Source organism: Coffea eugenioides, chromosome 4, assembly GCF_003713205.1.
Source record: "Coffea eugenioides isolate CCC68of chromosome 4, Ceug_1.0, whole genome shotgun sequence".
NCBI classification, from domain to species: Eukaryota; Viridiplantae; Streptophyta; class Magnoliopsida; order Gentianales; family Rubiaceae; genus Coffea; species Coffea eugenioides.
The window spans coordinates 32,329,709-32,339,269 of NC_040038.1; positions in this window are offsets into that span (position 1 = coordinate 32,329,709).

The window sequence follows — 9,561 nt, forward strand, 5'->3', positions numbered from 1 at the left end:
TCCCAAAGTCACACAAATAAGTTCATTCAATAGCCGTTCAGTAAGGTCCAAGTAGTACAAGTACAATTCAAGCTAGGGAAAAGTCCAGAAATGAAAGTTAAGCTCAAAACCAGAAAAATAGTTTTTGACATCATTTTGCGGTTTTGGCACCATTGGCACTACGATTATCGGATGGAAGTACAAGATACACCGTTTCGAAGCTAAGAGATAAACCTACAATGTTACAGAAGGTCACTCAGCCCAGTTTCAAGTGTAACCAGGTCAAAAATGCAATCTACTACACCAGAACCGCAAAAACAGATTCACAGAACGCATTCTAGTGCAAACATCATAAATCAGCCTACCTAAGTCCAAATCCAGTAATTCCAAATCCATCCGAAAGCTAAGAAACAGGGATACAATTTATCAGAAGACCTCAACAACCAATTCCGAAGCATTCCCAACCAAAATAACCCATTACAGAAGCAATTCTCAAATTCGGGTAGAACCAGGGCAGCAAGGGTAATTCCGTCTTTTATCAAGCTACGCTGCTCCGATTGAGATGAAATTTTGTAGGTACCTATAAAATATCATTCCCTACAACTTTCATGTTTTAACCCAAGGCCAATTCGGCCTCTAACTATGAGCTACAAAACCGGGCAGAATGTAGGAACATAAACCCTAGTTTTCCAATTTTCCTTCCAAAACAGAAATTTCTTGCAATTAACCACCAAATACACCTTCTAGCTTCATTCTATATCATTTCCAATCATCATACATAGCCACACCATATGAATCATATTAAAACAGAAAAATCATGAGTAAATAGAAAAAGTCATCAATCTCAACCAAAATCATGAAATCTTCCACTAAAACATCTCTTTAGCCACCACAAGTCACTAATTTAACATCATCAAGAACAAAGAAAGGATTGCTAGACATGATACCTTGAAATATCAAGAAAGGTGATGGTTTAGTCCTTTGCCTTCTCTAATCACTCCACCACTACCTTCAATCTTCCTAAGCAAGTGACTTTTATGGAGGAATTTGGAATTTTAACGGTTGAATCCCAAGATTGAGCAAGAAATGAAGGCAAAAATTGGAAGCTTTTCTTTCTTTTGCTCTCCAAGAAATTCGGCCAAGAGAGGAGAAAATAAGAGGATGTTTTGGCCAATTTGTGGTATTTATTTGGTAAAGGTAAAGGTAAAGTTAAATGGTCAAAGTCAAGAGTGAATTGGATGGTGACACTTGTCACCTTTAGGTTTAAAACTTATCTTTTTGTCTCTCCACTCTCATCCATATAACAACCTCTAATTATCTCTTAGCACCTGGTCAAATAAATCCGGTATCCAAAACTTAACCTAACTAGCCGAATTTTACCGAACTTTCCGCACTAGTGGGTCCCACGTCCGATATATGTTCTTAATTTCTCAAAAACTAACTGATACTAGAAAAATCATCTAAAAACTATGTTTACTCAATAAATTATCTGGGAAATTTTCTAATAAAGAAAAATGTGGAAAAGGCAGGCGAAAAATAAAATAAACCCTAGAAACGTAAAATGTCGTCCTCATTCTTTTGGAGCGTCACAAACTCCCCTCCTTAAAAGAATGTCATCCTCGACATTCCATCTTGTACCAATCAAGTCGAGACATCCCGCAAGAATCACTAATATTTCAAACCAAACCCACAGTCCGGCATTCTAAACTTCAAACCTAGGATACACTACAGGAATCTGAATCCTAAGCTCTGATACCACCTGTGACGGCCCCACCTCACCCTTGGGCGTACCAAAGGGTTCGGCTGACCGCCTGCCCAGCTCTCGCCGGAACTCACTCACTACAAACCTCAAACAAAATGCAATATAAATCTCAAATTTTACATCAAATTCTCCAAGAATTACATATCATAAGCGAAGCGTCCACGCTTCCGCTGCGCCACTCTGATCCTTGATACCAGCTATTATACAGGAGGAATTCCAAATCTAAACTGTACAAAATATAGGCCATCCAGTCACGTGAATAAGTATTACAAGTCCTTCCTTCGCCACGAGCCCTGTGGAGGGAAATAAAATAGTTTTCGGGTGAGCTAAAAGCTCAGTGAGTAACCAGTAAAAGCAGTCATCCAATATATTTCACAGTAACGTATTTCAATGATGTCATGATTCCGAGATCAAATGTACGTTTATTGCTCTCGTGAGCCAGTGAAATCATTGCACTTAAACACCCAACGCTCAAATAGATCACTTAGCGTTAAACAATAAGAGGGAGCCCCTTTTGAGCTCCAGGTCATGTCATGAACAATAAACAGGAGTGGAGACGTTGGTGTTCAGCACAAGACTCCCCAAGAACTCATTAAAGCCAAATCATGTCATGAACTCACATGCAAGCACGCATGATATGCAGTCGAGTAAATAATGCAAGAAACATTTCGCAAGTAACTTTGGAAACAGTTTAGGGTCACTCACCTCCATGGCTCAGCAACCATCCATCATATATTATTGTCTTGCTCAAATCCAAGTCGTAGATCACAAACTCAATGCAATCAAGTCCTTTCAAAGCTTGGACAGCACTTCCACTAAATTTGCTAACTTTTCCAGCCATCATGGCTTCATTATTTCCTCGGCTAGTCCCAAAGTCACACAAATAAGTTCATTCAATAGCCGTTCAGTAAGCTCCAAGTAGTACAAGTACAATTCAAGCTAGGGAAAAGTCCAGAAATGAAAGTTAAGCTCAAAACCAGAAAAATAGTTTTTGACATCATTTTGCGGTTTTGGCACCATTGGCACTACGATTATCGGATGGAGGTACAAGATACACCGTTTCGAAGCTAAGAGATAAACCTACAATGTTACAGAAGGTCACTCAGCCCAGTTTCAAGTGTAACCAGGTCAAAAATGCAATCTACTACACCAGAACCGCAAAAACAGATTCACAGAACGCATTCTAGTGCAAACATCATAAATCAGCCTACCTAAGTCCAAATCCAGTAATTCCAAATCCATCCGAAAGCTAAGAAACAGGGATACAATTTATCAGAAGACCTCAACAACCAATTCCGAAGCATTCCCAACCAAAATAACCCATTACAGAAGCAATTCTCAAATTCGGGTAGAACCAGGGCAGCAAGGGTAATTCCGTCTTTTATCAAGCTACGCTGCTCCGATTGAGATGAAATTTTGTAGGTACCTATAAAATATCATTCCCTACAACTTTCATGTTTTAACCCAAGGCCAATTCGGCCTCTAACTATGAGCTACAAAACCGGGCAGAATGTAGGAATATAAACCCTAGTTTTCCAATTTTCCTTCCAAAACAGAAATTTCTTGCAATTAACCACCAAATACACCTTCTAGCTTCATTCTATATTATTTCCAATCATCATACATAGCCACACCATATGAATCATATTAAAACAGAAAAATCATGAGTAAATAGAAAAAGTTATCAATCTCAACCAAAATCATGAAATCTTCCACTAAAACATCTCTTTAGCCACCACAAGTCACTAATTTAACATCATAAAAAACAAAGAAAGGATTGCTAGACATGATACCTTGAAATATCAAGAAAGGAGATGGTTTAGTCCTTTGCCTTCTCTAATCACTCCACCACTACCTTCAATTTTCCTAAGCAAGTGACTTTTATGGAGGAATTTGGAATTTTAACGGTTGAATCCCAGGATTGAGCAAGAAATGAAGGCAAAAATTGGAAGCTTTTCTTTCTTTTGCTCTCCAAGAAATTCGGCCAAGAGAGGAGAAAATAAGAGGATGTTTTGGCCAATTTGTGGTATTTATTTGGTAAAGGTAAAGGTAAAGTTAAATGGTCAAAGTCAAGAGTGAATTGGATGGTGACACTTGTCACCTTTAGGTTTAAAACTTATCTTTTTGTCTCTCCACTCTCATCCATATAACAACCTCTAATTATCTCTTAGCACCTGGTCAAATAAATCCGGTATCCAAAACTTAACCTAACTGGCCGAATTTTACCGAACTTTCCGCACTAGTGGGTCCCACGTCCGATATATGTTCTTAATTTCTCAAAAACTAACTGATACTAGAAAAATCATCTAAAAACTATATTTACTCAATAAAATTATCTGGGGAATTTTCTAATAAAGAAAAATGTCGAAAAGGCGGGCGAACAATAAAATAAACCCTAGAAACGTAGAATGTCGTCCTCATTCTTTTGGAGCGTCACAACTCTTATCTGTAAGAGGTGGGGGAGAATCATCCCTTAACGCAAGGTTGAAATCCATTACTCTAAGTACTATCAAGAGATTCTCTTTCCAGAACTTGAAATTTGTGCGGCTCGACATAGGAATATTATTAATGTTGGTAATAATACTTGTAAGATCATTCACAACTGAACAGAAAATATAAAATAATTAAAACTATGCTCACATAAACCAAATAAATAATAAATTCAAATAATGACAATCCCATTTCAAGATACAGATGTTCCATTAATATTTTATCTTTGGACAAAATATTAACTTCTAAGTGATATCTTGGTGCAGTAATAAACATTGACAATAATAACATGTCAAAAATAAATTTACCTTTGGGCCAATTTATAATTCACATGTAAAAAATCCAAATAATCATTACGTATTTATTACCACAAGTACACATGTAATTTTATTAAATATTGACCTTCCTTTGGATTGATCAATATTCATAAAATTACAAGTACCTAACTAGTTATATTTTAAAATAAATTAATTTTCACAATAGAGGTCACTTTGGTGGCATATTGTTTCAATTAATTTATTCCAAAATATATACAATCATACCAATATTCAAATTTAAAATTAAACAAATTAAATAAAAATTTTGATCAAATTCAATTTTGGTCAACTCTGGTCAAAACGTGATCAAACCTGGTCAAACTAGTCAATTGGATTAAGACTTATTGGACCCAAAGTCCAAATCCATAATTTGATCCAAATTTGTCATACAAGCCCAAAAATCTTCTTAAAATCCATAATGTCTTATAAAACTATATATTTAGTGGGTCAAACATATGGACTTTATTAGGTTTAAATGTTTTATTTAACTTTATTAGGGTTCACTTAAATTAGAGAAACCCTAATATCCTTACCATAAATGTATGCATATTCGCTCTTAAAAAAAACAAATCAAAGAAAATTCAAGTATTAACCAAATCAACCTATAAAGATTCAAATTAAAGTCTGGATCTTCGTGCAAGATTTTATCTCCAATTTGGTTATACATAAAAAGTTGACCAATCAAAGTATCATAGTACAACCAACTAAAGTTTGGATACGGTGGAATCCACGTGACCAAAACAATGAAACACGAAACTAGCAATCAATGGCCAATAAATGAAACAAAGAATCAATGGGTCAACGGCGTGAGTTGGCAACATAGCAATCATAGCAAAGTAATAGATTGATGTCTAACAATCCGTGGAGCCCACCGGATGCAATGTAACCACATGAATTTCATTAAAATCTCTATTCACGCAAGCTGACTTTCCACGACATGAAGGCCAAACACGAATGGCAACGAAACAGGACTAAATCATGAAAAGCCAAAACAAGAAGCCAAAACACAAAGCCGAATCATGCACATGACTCCAGCCACGGAACAAAATTTTGGCCGTGCAAAAAAAAAAAAATTAATCATAGGTTTTTTTAAAGTAAAAAACTATGAATTACTAAATCTAAATTATTTCCTAATAATCAACCATATCCTGCTCTGATACCACTTGTTAGGGTAGTTGTTTAAATTTAACCTTTGGTGAAAATCATCACCTATTAAACCCAAAATCTATATGGCTATTATTAAGAAATAAATTAACAGGAAAAATTGCGAAAGCGTACCTTGGTTCATGTTGACAAACTTGATACTTGAATCCCTAGAGATTTTGGATTGGTCTTCCAGATCAACACGTATTCGCCAGTCTTTGAGAGAGCCCTTTATTTGCTCTCTGATATCTTTCTTGACGATGAGATATCAGGCTATTTTGTCGGTACTAGAAAATACGACAATAAGAATAATGTGATTGACTTGGGGACCATAACCCTATTTATAGATAACATTCCTGTTACCTTTTGGATTCCTATTTCAGCCCATCATAGAAATAGAAAATACCCTTAAGTCTCTACACATTAAAGACCCACATCCTATTAGATACATTAAGTCCAAATCATATTTGATCACTTTAATTAGACTTAACCTTATTTGACAGTTTGCATCACATAATTATTCACATGTAAATCCAATGTTGGATTAAGGATCCAACATCATATCGATTGCAAACATGTACCAATCATCCTCCTTCCAAATTGGATAACATACCTAGAACAACTGATAAAATGGGTTAGCTTTCAATCATATAGCACACATCACATTACAACATAATTCACATGTAATCAATTGAAGACACTACCTTCTCAACACTCTGATAAGGGTCCACCATAATACTTTTCAGTCAAATAGTTACAATCATCCAGCATTGATCTTCCCAACTAGAACCATGGAATGCCATTTCAAATATGCATGTTATTCATTTTATTGAACACTTTCAAGTGCAGTCGATATGTATCGAACCTACAGTATGGTCTGCAAGTACCATATTCGGCGTGGTATGTTAAGATGAATTCCTTCTCTTTCGAGCTGTCTTCACAGCGGCATAACAGCTTATAACCTGCCTAATGAGAACCCTGTTCAAGTTTATGCATTCCCCACATAAGTAGTATTTACAATTCTAGCCATTTAGCAATACTTTCAGCAACATAGCCATCTCCTTAGCCATCTCCTCCGCTTGATGGCCACCATTGCCTTCCGAAGCATTTCTTCTTCACCGATTGACACGACAACTTTCGTGTTCCATTTCAAGCTCAAGCCTTGGTCATTACAATCAATTACTTATTTATCTTCACACTTCACATTAGACAGCCATAGTGCATATTATAGTGCTTCAACAAAATAACAAAAAAATCTCTTATTTATTAAAACCATTACCCGATCTCCTAATCACAACTAAACATCCATGTCAATATTCTATTGCTTTAACCATCATCAATTACTAGTTTGCAATTCCTCATTATTCATTGATAGTGCCTTTACTTCTATGTTCATTTTACAGTAACTTAAGAACTTAATACACCTGCAATTTCCTCACTAATGAATCGGGTTCACTCTCTTTGCTTTTCATGGTACATCGGTGCAATTGTCCCCGCATCCAATTTTAGAGTTGATTATCTTATTGCACTCTATACATATATTTCAATTGTATAGCATATGCATGTCACAAAAAAATGTTCTATACCTTCCCCTCTCTCTTCCTTAAATTTTTTGCCTGACTTTGCTTGCCAGCCAAACCGGTAATCATATCTTTCTCCCGATGCTGACTACCAATCAAATTTCTATGCAACTGCATTTTGACTATGTCTCTCCCTTTTAATCCTAGATTCAGAACCATGTGCATTACTCAACCTAATTGACCTTCTCATTGCCAAAACTTCGATATTTTTCTTCACCGGTTTCGATACCATTGGTCTGAACATACTGTTTGCCACTTTCACAAAACCAAATGCTCCATTTTTTTTTTTTAGATATTGAAGCCTTATTATCCTAATTTCGCAAGTGTACAATTCATTTATTGAGTAAAGGTATAATGGGTATCGATTCCATAGGGACTTAGGATGTAGCAATCACTTGAGTTTAATCACATGCTCTAATTTTTGGACAATAAAAATTTAAGAAAGTTAAGTAGGCAGTACAATCGGCCATATAGCATAAACAATAAATATAAAACTGACCATTAGCTAGTAGAACCAACCATGTAGATGGTAGGTTGCAAGAAAATAAATAAAAGTGAAGAATATGTTAGATTAGGATTGCTTTAAAAATTAAGTGAGAGAGTCTTAGGGATTAGAATCCCTTATTATGTCAAGATTAAAAGTTATTTAAGGTGATTATACTTATACTTCCATGAGATGAAAAGTTTACCTAGACATCATATTAAGAATATCTAAATATGAAACAAACTTGTAACAAAGCATGACCAATAAGACCAAGAGACAAAGTTTAGAAAGAAAAATTCTTGTTCAATGTTTTGAAGGTTGAATTCTTGAATTCTTTCACAGTTTGATCTCTCAAATGTCATAGTACAAGAGTGCTTTCACTTTCCTCTCAAAACTCTTAAACTAACAAAGAAACTCACAATATAAAACTTGAACTAAAACTACTTTCTACCTCTACTTCTATGCTCTTTCATCTATTTCATCATGATACAATATTGGTCAAATCAATGAGATACAAGAAGGTATTTATAGATATTTTTAGAGGAGAAATGTGCTCATAATATTGTCATAAAGTTATTCTTCACTTCTCCAAATCTTTCTTGAATAGCCACAGCTGAAATTTGGTGCAGACATGAGTTGGAAATGGGTTAGAAAAGTTGTGAGAAATCTGATCAATTTGCTATGCAAGTTGCAGCATTGACATAAGATTACATGAGATGTACACGGGGTAGGCAGTCAAGTTTTGCCCCTCACAACTGCTTCTCTACAGGTTTAGCACATTTCTAATTATTTTAGAAATTATTCTATTTTTGCATCAATTTGACCTGCAAATTTCTTGACGATGGAAACTGAACTGTCATTTTTACAAAATATAAAAGTTGTAAACCTTTGACTTATCTTTCCAATGCATCAAGAATTATTTTATTTGGAACTTTGTAAATTGAGAAATAACCAAAATACCCTTGCCTAATAAATCCCCTGTTTTAGCTTTTGACAGTAAATTTGCCCAAACTGTGTTTTGACTTTTTTTTACTAGAAAAACTCATGAGCTGGATTTTCAATGTTTTCATAAGAATTGTAGACCTATGCATTAGTTTCAAAATGGCTCAAGAATCATTTCAATCCGATACTTGTAACTCAAGATAACTCAAGATATAGTCAAAATATCAAAATGTATTAAAACTATCAATTTTATCTTCTTAAATCTTGATCATATTTGAATGATTCTTGTTCTCTATTGCATATAAACTCCTCTAAATCATCTTTTGGATGTGTAGAATGATCTTTCATTGATTGGGATCAATTCATAAAATACCAAAACCTACAAAAACAACATAAATTTGTATATTAGCCCACACTTTTGGCGTATTTTGGTTAAAAAACAGTACTTGTATGAAAAGTAACTATAAAAGAACTCAATTATTCCATTTTAACTTAAAAACACACCAAAATCATATCATAAAGCCTAACTAAAAATAGCTTAAGTAAATCCTAATCAAATTGCACACTTTCATATTTGCAGGATCATTGCCTGGGATTTTTTTCAGCTTCTTCATCCCCATACATACAACCACTTCCTTCACTTCATTACTAGATTCCACATATAGTCTCTTCTTATCATCTAGTTTTGGCCACAAACCTGATCCTTCATCAGCACTCTTTCTTCACTTAGTTAAGCATCTCAAGGTCTCATTCTGTGCCACTACCTTCTTTTCCAGGGCCGCTATCCTTGCATACATCCACAAGTTAAGTTTTTAACTCTCCGAGAACATAGTAGACAAAGCTGCCAGCTTATGTAGTACCTCA